We start from the raw sequence: 16,195 nt of genomic DNA on the forward strand, positions 1-16,195 counted from the left end.
ATGATGGTCAGCAACATCCAGTCTACTATGTAAGTAAAAGCCTCACAGATCTTTGAGTTGAGGTATGGATTGCTTGAAAAATATGTTTTAGCTTTGATTATGTCATGTACTAAACTGCGACCTTATTTTGAAAGCCACCCCATTATAGTCAGGACCAAATTACCCATAAAGTCTGTCCTACGTAAGCCTGAAATGTCAGGTAGGATGGCCAAGTGGTCAATACAGATTAGCACATACGATATCTCCTTTGAAACCAGGGCAGCGATTAAATCGCAGGCCCTAGAAGACTTTGTGGCTGACTTTAGCCCTAACCTGGAACCGGGCCTGATAAAAGAGGTCAAACAACTAGAAAATAAAACCCCAGACCAAGAATGGACCATATTCATAGATGGGGCATCCAACGCCAGGAGGACAGGATTAGGATTAGTGCTCAAATAACCACAGGGAGATATGATAGCACAGGCTGTAAGCTGTGAGTTCAAAGCTACGAACAACGAAGCAGAATATGAAGCCCTGATAGCAGGCCTAAAGGTATGTCTAGACCTCGGTGTTCAAAACCTAAAGGTAAAAACTGATTCACTCCTAATTGCTAATCAAATAAAGGGAATTTATACGGCTAAGGATGCAAAAATGATTTCGTATTTAGAATATGAAAAAAACCTTACCGCTAAATTCGCTTTATTTGACATAGATCAAATATCAAGAGACCTTAACACCCAGGCTGATGCTTTGGCCAGCCTAGGTTCAAATTTTACCCCTACAGTCTTCGACAAAATACCAATTGTTCATCTATTAGAGTCAGCCATCAGCAAACCTGAACAAGTCAATCCTGTCAATCGGGATAATAACTCTTAGACTAAACCCTATTATAATTGGTTTCTCCGAGGAATACTGCCTCAGGGCAGACATGAGGCAAGGGCCTTTAAAATTAGAGTTTCAACTTATGCTATCATCAATAACACTTTGTTCAAGAGATCGCAGGCCGGACCCTACCTGAGATGCTTGGAACCTGACAAAGCCAAACAAACTAGTACTTCAAGAAATACACGACGGACACTGTGGCAACCACAAAGGAGGAAAGAGCCTGGCAAGTAAAGTTCTCAGGACAGGCTACTATTGGCCTACACTGAGGGCTGACTGCCTGGAATACTCTTCCAAATGCGAAGCCTGTGAAATTCATGCACCAATCATACGTCAGCCATCTGAACTCCTCCATTCAATTTCTGCACCCTGGCCGTTCATAAAGTGGGGCATGGATATTGTGGGAAAACTGCACGTAGCTCCAGGACAAAAAGTATTCATGTTGGCTATGACTGATTACTTCTCCAAATGGATTGAGGCTGACTCTTTTAGGCAAGTAACTGAAAAAAGAAGTAATATCCTTCATCAGGACAAACATCATTTGCAGATATGGAGTCCCATCAGAAATAGTATGTGATAATGGAACTCAATTTGTGGGGAAAAAGACCCAACAATTTTGCCAAGAATGGAATATAAGCCTGGTAACGTCAACCCCTGGATATCTAAAAGCCAATGGCCAGGCTGAATCAAGCAATAAGGTAGTCATAAGCTGCCTAAAAAAAGAAGCTAAAAAGAAGACGAGGTAGATGGGCTGAAGAACTTTCATTAGTACTATGGGCAGACATGACAACTCCAAAGACATCAACAGGCCAAACACCTTATTCTTTGGTGTACGGCTGTGAAGCTGTCATTCCTGCAGAAGTATGTGTGCCAACATCAAGATACAGCCTGAATAACGTTGAGGCTGTTGGAGCTAGTGTCCTCCACAGTTAGTGTGATAACGTATATAAATCTCTTATAGGTTCACATGGTATACTTAGTATTTTATCAGTTTATTAACGTTTACTTAATAACGGTTGGCTTGCTAGAAGTTTGACGTTATTATCATACTGATGGTGGTGATCAACTGGTCCCTAAAAGTCACACCTAAAGGATGTGTTTGAGAGATGTGATTATATGAAAATATAATCACATTGATACCTTATATGACTAAAAGGTTAGTCCATATATTTGACTAAAAGGTTAGTCAATGTGATGATGAGACGATTATTTAATACAATTAAATAATATTAGCTGAGACGAATTAATTGTTAATTCGTAAAATTGAATATAAACTGTTATATTTAATTAATGTATATAATGTTAGCTTAAACGAACTAAGATGTTAATTCGTAATTAAACGTAAACGGTTATATTTAATAAGCAAATTATAAATATGCGATATTTATCGTTAATGTATATATTATACGAAATTGTCATAATAAATGTTGACAGACCGGTATTAATAAATCGACTATAAACTGTTGTGTGTGAACTTATTAAATACGTGACGACATAAATGGCATTTGATAAATATATACACATTTTATACAAGAAATAAAACCAACCAAAAATAAGAAGATTTCTCTCCTTATTTTGGGGTCACTCGGTTTTGAAAAAAAAGAGAGAAAATATCTTCTCCTTTTTATTCTCCCTTGGACGGTTAAAATGAGGGGAGTAGGAGATCATTTTCTTACTTCTTTTTGACCTAATTCTCACATCACAAAAAAAACCCTAAAATCATTAGAAATTAGGGATCTCATTCTAGCAAAAAGAGAGGCATTTCTCAAAGCATTGGATGCAACACTTAGGAGAATATCGATTTCGATATTTGTTCTTAGGCCAAATTGCTAGGACCAATGGTTAATTCTTAATCTCTATTCTTTTTGTTTATGCAATTTCGTTTATGACTCGTAATTTCATAATTATAATTTCGTTATAATCCGAATTTCTTAATGAAGTATACCGATATTTCCCTTAAGTGGTATCAGAGCATAGGCCACGAAATTATTTTATATGATTTTCATAAATGGATTTAAACAAAATTTTGATGAAAAAAAAAAAAGGTCTCAGCCAAATCAAATTTTTTTTTGACGAGACATTTTTGATTTTTTGTTGCTTTGTTTCCATTTGATTTATTTTTTTTTTTTTTTAGGTGGAATGTGAAATATATATTAAAAATATATAAGAGTCATATACAGTACATGGCTTTAAGGACAAATGAGACCACCTACAACATAATATGTCAAACAGGGAACTTAGACCCACTTAGAAAATAAATTGCTGCTGAAAACGAGTGGGCCAAGTCCTAGCTAAATATCGTTGCTTGACAGAATTCTTGACTTCCTGCACAACTGCTCTGGGAGTTTTTAACCACTGCTCAAGACGACATATGTTCCTGCACTGCCATATAGAGTAGAACACAGCAGCCACAGCAGCAAACACAATGTGCTTCTTTAATAATGACCTGCACCTCCACTGTATACACCAGTGAATGAGATCCTGCTCAGGAAGAGAAACATGAAGCCAGTCCTTAACTAGTTGCCAACAGGAGACACTAAAAGGACAATGATAGAACAAATGCATATGTGACTCGTCCTCAAGCTTACAAATTTCACAAAGCCCATCATTAACAACACCAAACGCCTGAAGCCTGTCTTTAGTGAGCAATCTCTGCCTAGCACACAACCAAACAATGAAGGAGTGCTTAGGTAGATTAAATCGGTTCCATACCAAAGGATACCATTCAACCTTATCCATTGACCCTTGAAGCCACTGATAACCAGCATTGATAGTATACACACCAGTAGCAGTAGCCCATTTATTATTCACATAGCCAGCTTTCAAAATATTCTTCACTTTGCAAATCATCCTCCACGTCCAACTAGTATTTTGGTTTGGCTCATAATGCTTCCAATCCACACCCTTCATATAGATGTGGTTCACCCACTTTATCCAGAGGTGATCACTTTTACAGGCTAACCACCAGGTATACTTCCCTATCATAGCCAAATTCCACTTCCTACTGTTCACCACACCCAAACCTCCATGTTTCTTAGCAGTACAAACAGACTCCCATGAAACAGCAGGAGTTCTGCCATACTTATCAGAAGCTGACCACAGAAAGTTTCTACAGATAGTGGTGATCCTGTCAATAACAGTAGCTGGAATGACAAAAATACGTGACCAGTACACATGAAGTTGAGATAGCACACTCTGCACCAACACCAATCTGCCTGTGTAACTCAACTTCCTAGCCCCCCAGCCTCGAATCCTGGCAACCACCTTTTCCACCAACCTTGTGCAATCCCCTATAGCCATACATTTGTAGGAAATAGGAATCCCTAGGTATCTAAAAGGAAATTGACCAGACTTGAAGCCAGAGATCCTCAAAACATAGTCAATCTCAGCTTGACATACACCATTAAAATAAATATTGGACTTATCACAATTCATTTCAAGACCAGAAACAGTAGAAAAGGTTACAAAAGCCTTCAGTAACACTTTAATAGATCCCCTATCCCCTCTACAAAACATGAGTAAATCATCTGCAAAACATAGATGACTGAGCTTCATAGGTCTACAAAGAGGATGGAAATTGAAATCCAACTTATTAGTGACCACATCAAGGATCCTACTCAAATATTCCATACAAATGGTAAAAATCAAAGGAGACATAGGATCACCCTGCCTAATACCCCTTTTCCCCTGAAAGTAACCAAAACTTGAACCATTAAGAGAGAGTGTAAACCAAGGGGATGATACACACTCCATAATCCAATTAACCATCTGAGGAGGGAATCTAAGGGCTAGCAACATCTGTTCAATAAACTTCCACTCAATAGAGTCATAAGCTTTCTTAAGATCAATTTTCATAATACATCTAGGGGAACAGGTTTTCCTATTGTATAGTCTGACTAGATCCTGACAGATAAGGATATTATCCACTATCTCCCTCCCTTTGATAAAAGCACTTTGGTTTGGACTAATAATCTCAGGGAGAACCTTAGCCAACCTATTGCAAATCACCTTAGAAATAGTCTTGTAAATGACATTGCAACAGGCTATGGGCCTAAAGTCAGCCACACTAATAGGTCTCTCTTTCTTGGGAATAAGAGTCAAGGTAGTGGAGTTAATTTGTTTCAGAAGCTTACCAGAATCAAAAAACTCCTTCACAGCTTTAACAATGTCATTACCCACAATAATGTAGGCATCCTTGAAAAATTGAGAAGAATAACCATCAGGACCTGGTGCCTTGTTAGCCGGAATAGAAAACAAAGCCTCTTTAATTTCCATATCAGTTACAGGACTGATCAGTTCACTGGATTGCTCCAAACTCACCACCTTCCCATGCCTGACAGTAGGATAATGCACATCCCCTACATGTTTACTAGACCCCAGTAACTGGACATAATAATCCATAAAGGCCTTTTCAATCCCATCAGGGGTAGTATGAGTAGTACCCTGAAGATCCTGAATACACAATACTCTGTTGTGAAGGCGTCTAGCTTTAATAATACTGTGAAAATATTGAGAATTGTCATCTCCATCACACAGCCAGTGAGCCTTAGCTTTCTGACTAAGGAAACTTTTCCAAGCTGCATCCAAGTCCCTGTAAGCCCTGGCAGCTTCCTTTACAGCCACCTGAAGGAGAAGATCAGTGGGAGAATGATGAAGCTGTTTTTGCAACTCAAAAAGTTGGACCTGGGCAACCTTAGCAGCAGTTTCAACATTAGAAAAGCTGGTCCTATTCAACTCTTTCAAGGGCTGTTTCAGAGCTTTGAGTTTCTTAGCAATCTGAAACATAGTAAACCCCTCAACCTGAGTCTCCCAAATGGCTTTAACAATATTCAGGAAATTGGCATCCATTCCCCACATATTAAAAAACTTAAAACTACCTTTTCTTCTAGCACAAGTTGGCCAGAGAGTGATTGTGCACGGGCAGTGATCATAGAGGCCCTCAGGGTGAAAAGTAACGTTAGCCTCAGGGAACTGAGCTAACCACTCATCATTGATTAGGGCTCTATCAATCCTACTAAACACCATATCTCCAGCATCATGTTTATTATTCCAAGTGAAAAATGCCCCCTGAGCAGGAGCATCCATCAACCCACAAGTGGCTACACACTCCTGAAATCCCTTTAATTCAGCAACAGTTATTTCAGACCCTATCCTCTCATCCATAGCCAGCACATTATTGAAGTCTCCCATGACCAGCCAAGGACCAGTAACCACAGAAGCCATAAGAGTAAGAGAATCCCAGAGAGGAGTTCTCTCAGCAACCCTGTTAAATCCATACACCACAGATAACCACCATTTAACACCAGTAGGTAAGAAAGTAACCCTAGAATGCATAACCTGAGCATGACTACTAACCAGCTCAACTTTATAATTCATAGGGTCCCAAATAAGCCAAATTCTGCCCCCTTCATGATCATCTATATTGTTTAGCATGGACCAATTCATCCCTAAGCCAGAATGTACTTTATTAAGAGCCTGTCTCCTAACTCTAGTTTCTAGAATACCAAAAAGCCCTACATTATTCAACTGCAAAAATCTTCTAACATCAGATTGCTTATTCATACTATTAAACCCCCTCACGTTCCAAAACCCAATGCTACCCATTTTCAATAGTTAGCTCAGGTCCTTCCTTTCCAGGTTCACAAACCTCTCGTATCTGAATAGAGCGTTCAACCACTTCCAAGAATGTCCTTCTATGACTACCAATCTGTATCCCCCCATGCCTTGTCATCTGAGTGATGATACTAGCAGGTGAGAACACAGACTGGAAAGGCATTGGAGTTACAAACACCCCTGGTCCAGTGCGCCTTGTATCTGAAATAGTCTTCTCCTTTGACTTATTAGTCTTCTCCTTTGGCTTACTAGTCTTCTCCTTTGGCTTATGAGCTACCACAGGAAGCTGGTTACCAGCCTTAGGGGCTTCAGGAGCAGCTTTCTTAGATACCCACACCTTGCGTTTTTGAGGAGGAGCTTTCTGTTTCTTCCTACAATCACGGCCAAGATGCCCCATAGCCTTACACTCAGTGCAGATGGTAGGTTTCCACTCATAGTGGACAATTTGTCTATGAGGGTTCCCCAATTCATCCTGAAATTCAACAACATCAGGTAACTCTTCCCCAACAGTGACCTCAACCATTACCCGAGCATAGCCAATGAATGTTTTTAATTGAGTATTGCTGTCACACCGTATAGGAGTACCCACAAGGTTAGCATGTTAAGATGATAATATTGTTGTTTTAACATGTTAAGATGATATTGTTGTTTTAACACCCATTTGATTTATTGATATTGTTGTTTTAACATGTTAAGATGATAATATGATAAATTTGTAGATGTTTTGATTTAATAAGAATTAAATTAAAATGGAAATGGAAATCGTTTTTATTGATGATGTTCATTTGTTTTTGCTATATAGTTTTGGCATACAAGTTAATTTAATAATGTTCAAATTAATTATGATGAATCAAATATTCGGATAATCGATTTAATCATGATTTAGATATTCATTTTTAAGAGGTTAAATTGAATCATCTTGTTTGGATCTAAGTTTAAATTAAAAGTTGATGATTATGCCAATCTTGTTATAGTAGCAACATTAAACAAATTGTTCACATTAAAAGGGATTTTTCGTGAAAGAAAAAAAAACTGTTTTATCCAGATTTTTGGGCGAAATGCTGCAAGAAAAAAAAATAACAAACTGTTTTTGTTTTTTTTATGGTGTTTATGCCGAGAGCAAGAAAAAAAAAGGGTTTTCGTTTTTTTTTGTGAATGTCGAGGGCAATTATTAAAAAAAAAAATTATGTTTATTTTGGCCAATAATTATTATACATTAAATTTATAATGTATGATTATTTGTTGTGAAAAGGTTCACAAATTTGAGATACCCAAATTATTTTAAAGAGGTTTAAAATAATGTTAGATTAATTCATATTATAGGTTAATGTGAATTAAGATTGGAGTTATTGTGAGTAATTGAGGAATTGTCACATAATTTGATCATTTAAATAGGTGGTTTGGATAAATTACTCTACATAATTAAGGAATTATGTCTTGAATGATTAATTTATAGTTGATGCTTTTTTATTTAGTTGTATTAATTGTTGAATGGTTTTATTTACGTATTTTTGCAATCGGTTGTAATTTGTATTACCTAGTGTGGCCTTAGTTGATTATGTTTTCGTAATGATGGAAACATAGTCTTAATGTAATTTTGAGATCTCGAATCTCCTTTGGTTTTCTTTAAGTATTATGTTTTTGAAATTAGAATGTAAATAGGTTTATTTTGTAATTTTATTGTAATTTTGAGAAGACTAAAGATGGAGATTGGATTGTTCACTCCCGCTACATGGACCAAGATGGAATATCAAGACAAGCTTCTCGGGTCCTAGGAAGGATTCCAAAGTTGTATTTATGTTCATTTTGGTAGATAGGCCACACTAGGACTTTGTTTTTATTTTACGTTTTTCCTTTCATGTTGCTTTTCATCGCATGATAATTAGTGCATCATATTCCGCCTAAACCAAACAACCTACTAATATGCATGAAAATTGACTCATATAGATTGAATGTTAGTTATCATGGACATAAAGATGTCACACTACTTTAAGCCATCATATTAGTTTATTCATTCTCGCATGCTAGATATTAGTTCACTTAAAATGAATTAAAATTAAGTTGATGGGATCTTCCTCTAAAACTAAAATTGAGACTAGTCTTTATAAGGGCAAACAACTATGAATCCCTTCTTCGTCGGTGGGCATATAGGACCTTACTCTCCATGTGACCCCTTCTACGTTGGGTAAGTAGTTTGTGTTGACTTATTTTACCTCAACATTATAATCCGAAGCGTTTCTCGTGATTATGATGGACTAAATATAGAATTTACAGAAATTTATCAACCAAGAATTCTAACAGTAGAATTAGCCAAGAGGTTGGCTTATCAATTTACAGATAATTGAGTCTTGGGATCATTTATATAATTCTTGAGGGAGGTCAATTGTATAAATGCTTGAGTCTTCTCTTATAACAGTTTTGCATTAGACTTAAATCATAACGATGAGTATGTTTATTATATATTTCTTCTTTTCGCAGTTTAGAATTCGTTTTATATTGATAATACTGCTTACAACAAATGGCTGGAAATAATGATATCCCTATGCCAAGTGCCACACTTTCACGCGAGTCTTGGCTCAAAACATTCATGGACCACATGAATCAGTCCACACGACTGAAGAATGACGGGTTCAACTTTGCTGACTGGGAGGCATCATTACGGAATGCTGCTATTGCTGACGGTAAGCTCAAGTACTTAACTGAGCCAATACCGCCAAACCCAGGCCCCAATGCAAGAGCTAACGAGTAACTTGCTTATAGTGACTTCGTCAAGGAAGCGGGTGCGATAAAGAACGTACTCATTTTTTGCAATGGAAACCAATTTGCAAAGACGCTTCATTGCCCAAGGTGCAAAAAAGATTTTCACCACGCTCACTAATGAGTTCTCAAAAGCACCGAGAATCGTTACTTATGAGCATACCTGTCGCTTCTTTGATGCGAAACTCCAGAAGGGCCAACCGGTTAGCCAACACATTCTTAACATGATTGAGAATGTCGAGAAAATGGAGGCACTTGATTGCAAAATCTGTGAGAGCATAGTCATTGACCGTATGCTTCATTCACTTCATGATGGTTTTGCCCTTTTCAGGGCAAATTACTACATGAATGACATGAAGAAAAGTCCTCATGAGCTACACTCACTTCTCCTACAGACCGAGAAGGATATGAAATTGAGTGGGAGCATGAAGCAAGATGTTCTCATGATTTCCAACAAGAATAAGGGTAAGGGCAAAGCTCACGGCGACCTAACTGTAGGAAAGCCAAAGTTTAAAAAGTCAAAAAACGGTAAGAGTGGGCCTGCTGAGACTAGTGGCTCACTAGGCAAGGCAAAGAGCAAGGACGGTAATGTTGAGTGCCACCATTGTCACAAGACTGGGCATTGGAGGAGGAACTGTCCCGTGTACCGTGAGGACATAAAAGCGGGTCGCGTCACTCCTGTTCGTATGTCATCTTATATTCATATGATTGAGATTAACCATGCAAGTTTCGAAACTTGGGTACTTGATACTGGTTGTGGTTCTCATCTGTGTAATCATTTGCAGGGCCTAAAAAACATCAAACCCCTCGCAAAGGTTGATGTGGACCTACAAGTCGGGAATGGAGCACGAGTTGCTGCAGTCTCAATGGGAACATACGTAATCCAGCTCCCTAGTGGTTTTGAGTTATATTTATATAACGATTACTATGTACCCAGCTTTATCTAAGAATATTATTTCATTTCCGTACTTGATAAAGACGGTTTTCATTTTCAATAAAGGACAATAGTTTGTATTTGCTCTTTTAATGAAATGGTTTATGGCAAAGCGATTTAGTGAATGGAATTTATATCTTAGATCAAACCACATATATATTACATGTGAATAATAAGAAATTAAAGGTTGGTGACAAAGATCAAACTTATCTATGGCATTGTCGAATGGGACACATAAATGAAAAACGTGTAAAGAAACTCATTGAGAATGGGACTATCCCCACTTTTGATTTCTCATCCTTTGGCACGTGTGAATCATGTCTTATCGGCAAAATGACTCGAATTTCCTTCAAAGGTGTTGGAATACGCGCTAATGACCTATTAGGACTCATACATACTGATGTATGTGGACCTATGTCAATCACCGCAAGAGACGGCTATAGATATTTTATCACTTTCACGGATGATTTGAGTAGATACGGATATGTGTACTTAATGAAGCATAATAGTGAGTCTCTTGAAAAATTCACGGAATACCAGAATAAGGTTGAGAACCAACTGGGAAGAAAGGTTAAAGCACTACGTTCAGATCATGGTGGCGAATATCTTTCAAATGAGTTTGATCAACACCTTAAAGACTGTGGAATAGTTTTACAGTTAACTCCACCTGGAACACCTCAAATAAATGGTGTGTTCGAACGGAGAAATCGAACACTAATTGATATGGTTCGATCCATGATGAGTCACGCGGTAGTACCTGATTCATTATGGGGTTTTGCTCTTTTGTCAGCTGCTCTTATACTTAACCGACGTCCGTCTAAAGCTGTCGACAAGACTCCATATGAAATGTGGAAGGGAACGGTCCCTAACTTGTCCTTTATTCGGGTTTGGGGCTGCGAGGCTTATGTCAAGTGGAGACACGAGGATAAGCTTGACCCACGATCGGTCAAGACATACTTTATTAGTTATCCAAAAGGAATGTTTGGTCATTACTTCTATTCGCCTACCGAACAACGAGTTTTTGTTGCGGCTAGTGCAAAGTTCTTAGAGAAAGAATTTCTCGAGAACAAGTCAAGTAATAGAACCTTCGAGCTGTCGGAGATTCAAGAACCAAAAACCGAGGAACAGATGGAGGAAGATGTTCCTTCAACTAATTATACGGTTAACATTCCTCAGGAACCTAGAGGTCGGGTAGAGTCTCTAATCCTCCAGACAGATACATTGGTATGGTCGAGGAAAATGACGTTTTACTCCTAGAGAGTAATGAACCCGCTACCTATAAAGGTGCCATGACCTGTTCTGACTCTAAGCTATGGCTTGAAGCCATGCAATCCGAGATGGACTCCATGTATGAGAATGACGTATGGGATCTTGTTGATTTACCTAACAAGGTAAGACCTCTTCAGTGCAAATGGCTTTACGAAATAAAGCATTTTGTAGACGGGCAACCAGATACCTATAAAGCAGGACTAGTGGCAAAAGGTTTCACTCAAGTGCACGGATTGCATTATGATAAAATTTTTGCACCCGTAGTTATGCTGCGTTCCATTCGGATATTCTTAGCGATTGCCGCTTTTCATGACTATGAAATTTGGCAAATGGATGTGAAAACCACCTTCTTAAACGGTTATTTGGAGGAGGAGTTGTACATGGTACAACCCGAAGGTTTCATAGATCCTGAAAATCCTAAGAAAGTGTGCAAGCTTAAACGTTCCATTTATGGACTTAAGCAAGCTTCTCGGAGTTGGAATCATCGTTTCGACCAGGTGATAAAAGAGTATGGTTTCACTCGATCGGTCGAGGAACCATGCTTATATATCAAGTCGAGTGGGAGCAAGATTGTTTTCTTGATATTGTATGTCGATGACATACTCTTGATTAGGAATGAAATTCCTCTCTTTCTTCGGTAAAAGGATGGTTGAAGAACCATATCCAGATGAAAGATCTGGGTGAGGCACAACGCATATTGGGAATCCGTATCTATCGAGATAGATCACGACGGATGTTATCACTGAGTCAGGAGTCTTATTTAGATAAGATTCTTAAAAGGTTCAGCATGACCAACTCCAAGAAGGGGAACCTTCCAATGACGTCTGGGATGCATTTGAGCAAGTCTCAGTCACCCAAGACACCTGAAGGGGTTGAACGCATGAGTCGTGTTCCTTATGCATCAGCCATAGGATCAATCATATATGTCATGATATGCACACGTCCAGACATGGCATATGCATTGAGTATGACGAGTCGGTACCAAGGCAATCCAGGTGAAACACACTGGATGGCTGTTAAAAACATCCTTATGTACCTACGGAGGACTAAGGATTGGGTATTGACTTATGGAGGAGATACTAAGCTATGTGCAATCGGTTACGCAGATGCTAGCTTCCAAACGGATCGAGATGATTCGAAATCTCGGTCTGATTCGTCTTTACTCTTAATGGTGTCGCGCCACCGGAAGAGTTCCAAACAAGAAGTTGTAGCAGATTTTACTACTGAATCCGAGTACTATGCCGCTTCAGAAGCAGCAAAGGAAGCTATATGGATGGGTCAATTCTTACAAGAACTAACCATAGTTCCTAGTTCGAATGACCCAATCACTATCTATTGTGACAATAGAGGTGCCATCTTCCAGGCTAAGGAGCTTAAGTCTAGCAACAAGTCTAGACATGTACATCGGAAGGCTCACCTGATCCGTGATTACGTGGGGCAAGAGGAGATAGTGATTGACAAGATTGCTTCGGATGACAACATCGCGGACCCTCTCACTAAACCATTGAAATATGATAAGCATGAAGGGCACGTTATTTCCATGGGAATTAAACGTGTTCCTGAGTTGTACTAGTTGCTTATGAATTCGATACTTTTTCTTTTCATATGCTATTTATAACTTCATCATTTTATTTCATATTTTGTTTTTCATGTGGATTGTACGACAACATTGAACGCCACAAAGTGAACTGAATTACATTATATTTGTTTTGGTCCGTAATCGCCTACATGAGCTGATAACTCTGGCTATTATATTGTGAAGTTGATTGATGGTGGGTTCAATGAGCCATAAGTCAAACGGTTGGCTGATCGATCACAGATGCGAGTTATAACGATACCTCGTAGGACAATTATGACAACGTAATGGAGTCCTAAATGTTTAAAAACATTTGGTGTCAGGTCGTGGATTGGACGTCCATTGTGTTCCTAGAGTCGATTCTTTTGACTATCGACTGTCTCTTGAGATTAAGGCAGTTTTTGGGTGACTTTGGTTTCTTTCTCATGGTCGACCGTAACAGGAGGCTAAGCAGATTTTCACTGGGTCATTTCATACTGTGCTTATATCTGCAGGATTCGAGTTGAAGAAAATATCCAACCTTTATCAGGTTTAGTTATTTCTCAGGGCCACTCGAGGAGTTGTAATTGAAATGCATGGCCATGCTCGAATGATGATTCCTCTCTAGTCGGGAAAACCACTTTTGATATTGAGCACTTGTAAAATACGACCTTTGTGAATGCGGATTTTGCAAATTGTTTTACATTAAGTGGGAGAAATTTTAGGATATGCGAATCGGTTATCGCACATACACTTGTGAGGACAAGTGGGAGATTGTTGGAGCTAGTGTCCTCCACAGTTAGTGTGATAACGTATATAAATCTCTTATAGGTTCACAGGATATACTTAGTATTTTATCAGTTGATTAACGTTTACTTAATAACGGTTGGCTTGCTAGAAGTTTGACGTTATTATCATACTGATGGCGGTGATCAACTGGTCCCTAAAATTCACACCTAAAGGATGTGTTTGAGAGATGTGATTATATGAAAATATAATCACATTGATGCCTTATATGACTAAAAGGTTAGTCCATATATTTGACTAAAAGGTTAGTCAATGTGATGATGAGACGATTATTTAATACAATTAAATAATATTAGCTGAGACGAATTAACTCCGCCTGTGAGTGTTTTCGGGCATTCGCTGCCGGTCCCAAGCCCGGATAAAGGAGGAGGGTTGCGGTAGGTCTGTGGCAGCCAGCATAAAAACTTCGTCACATTTTATGGACATGAATCGGAATTTGAACATCGTTGGGGCGTCTCCTCAGAAGCGACGCGCTGCACTTCTTAGACCCGGGTGTAGTGATAAGTATGTGAGGGTTGCTAGGTCGTCGCCCGGAAGCGACGCGCCATCTTTACATCTGGGGGTGGTGTCAAATAGGCAAGGGTGCGCTACATCTTCTAGACCCGGGTGTAGTGAAAAATATGCAAGGGTTGTTAGGTCGTCGCCCAAAAGCGGCGCGCCACCTCGAAGTATGGGTGTGGTGTCAAATAGGTTTGGATCTAGGAAGCATGGTCAAGAGCGGGTAAAGAAATCAGGACATGACTTTAGGAAGGGTAGTAGGTTACGGTTTGGTACTTGGAATGTTGGCTCTTTGACAGGGAGATTAGCTGAGGTAGGGGAGGTTATGAAAAGGAGGAGAGTGCATATATTGTGTCTACAAGAGACAAAGTGGATCGGAGATAAAGCAAGGGTGATAGCGCCTTGGGGTTATAAGCTTTGGTACACGGGTAAAGACAAAAGTCGTAATGGAGTGGGTATTGTCATTGATAAAGATTACATTGATGATGTGGTAGAGGTATCGAGAAAGAGTGATAGGATTATGAGTATTAAGCTTGTAGTCGGGGATGAGGTGGTGACGGTTATAAGTGCTTACGCACCCCAAGTAGGTTTGGATGCTTCTTTTCGACGAGCCTTCTGGGAAGATTTGGAAGAGGTGGTAGAACGTGTTCCTATTGGAGAGAAATTGATCATTGGTGGTGACCTCAATGGGCATGTGGGTACTAGTCGAGTTGGCTTTGAGAACATTCATGGGGGTTTTGGGTTCGGGGAGAGAAATGAAGCAGGAAGTGACATATTGGATTTTGCTTTGGCATATGACTTGGGTATAATGAACACTTGGTTCGAGAAAAGACATTCTCATTTGGTGACTTATAGAAGTGGAGGTAATGCTAGTCAAATTGACTTCCTTTTGGTAAGGAATGTGTGGAGGAAAGAGTACACCGATTGCAAGGTCATACCCGGGAAAAGTGCCGCAACACAACATAGACTAGTGGTTCTTGATTTTCGAGGTAAGAGAGACTTGAGGAAGAGAAAGATAATCGGTGAGGCACGGATCAAGTGGTGGAAGCTACAAGGGGGAAACCAACAAGCGTTTTGGATAAGGTTGGAAGTAGCGATATTTGGTCGGATTGTGAGGAGAAAGATATTGATGCAACGTGGGATAAATTGGAGCATGTTGTAAAGGAGTTGGCGAGGAGGTATTAGGGAATCTAAAGGGAATAGACCATCAAGTAATGACACATCTTGGTGGAACGATGTGGTGAGACAAGCGATAAAGACTAAACGTGAATGCTATAAGGTTTTGGGGAAATGCATGAGTGATGAGAACTTTGAAAAGTACAAGGAAGCTAGACGAGCCGCTAAAAAGGCCGTACGGGATGCGAGGGCAAAAGTTAACCAAGAAGTGTATGCCAGGTTGGACACGAGAGAAGGAGAGAAGGATATCTATAAACTGGCTCGCATAAGAGACCGAAAGACGAGAGATATTGGGAGAGTTAGGTGTGTGAAAGATATGGACGACAAGGTTCTGGTTCAGGATAACGAGATAAAGGCTAGATGGAGTTCTTACTTTGATAATTTATTCAATGGACATCAGGAACAAGGTTTTGGGGATGTAGAGGTAACACCAAGCATGGTTAACCGGGAATTTGTGCGTAGAATACAAAAGAGTGAAGTTAGAAAGGTGTTAAGGAAGATGGGGTCAAAGAAAGCAGAGGGACCGAATGGTATACCCATAGAAGTTTGGAGGTGCTTCGGGGAGAGAGGGATTGAATGGGTAACCATGCTCTTCAACAAGATTTGGAGGAGCAACAAGATGCCATCGGCTTGGAGGAAAAGCACTCTTGTCCCTTTGTACAAGAACAAAGGTGATGTCCAAGAGTGTTCCAATTATCGGGGAATTAAACTTATGAGTCATACAA

Source organism: Silene latifolia, chromosome 6 (assembly GCF_048544455.1).
Source record: "Silene latifolia isolate original U9 population chromosome 6, ASM4854445v1, whole genome shotgun sequence".
Lineage (NCBI taxonomy): Eukaryota > Viridiplantae > Streptophyta > Magnoliopsida > Caryophyllales > Caryophyllaceae > Silene > Silene latifolia.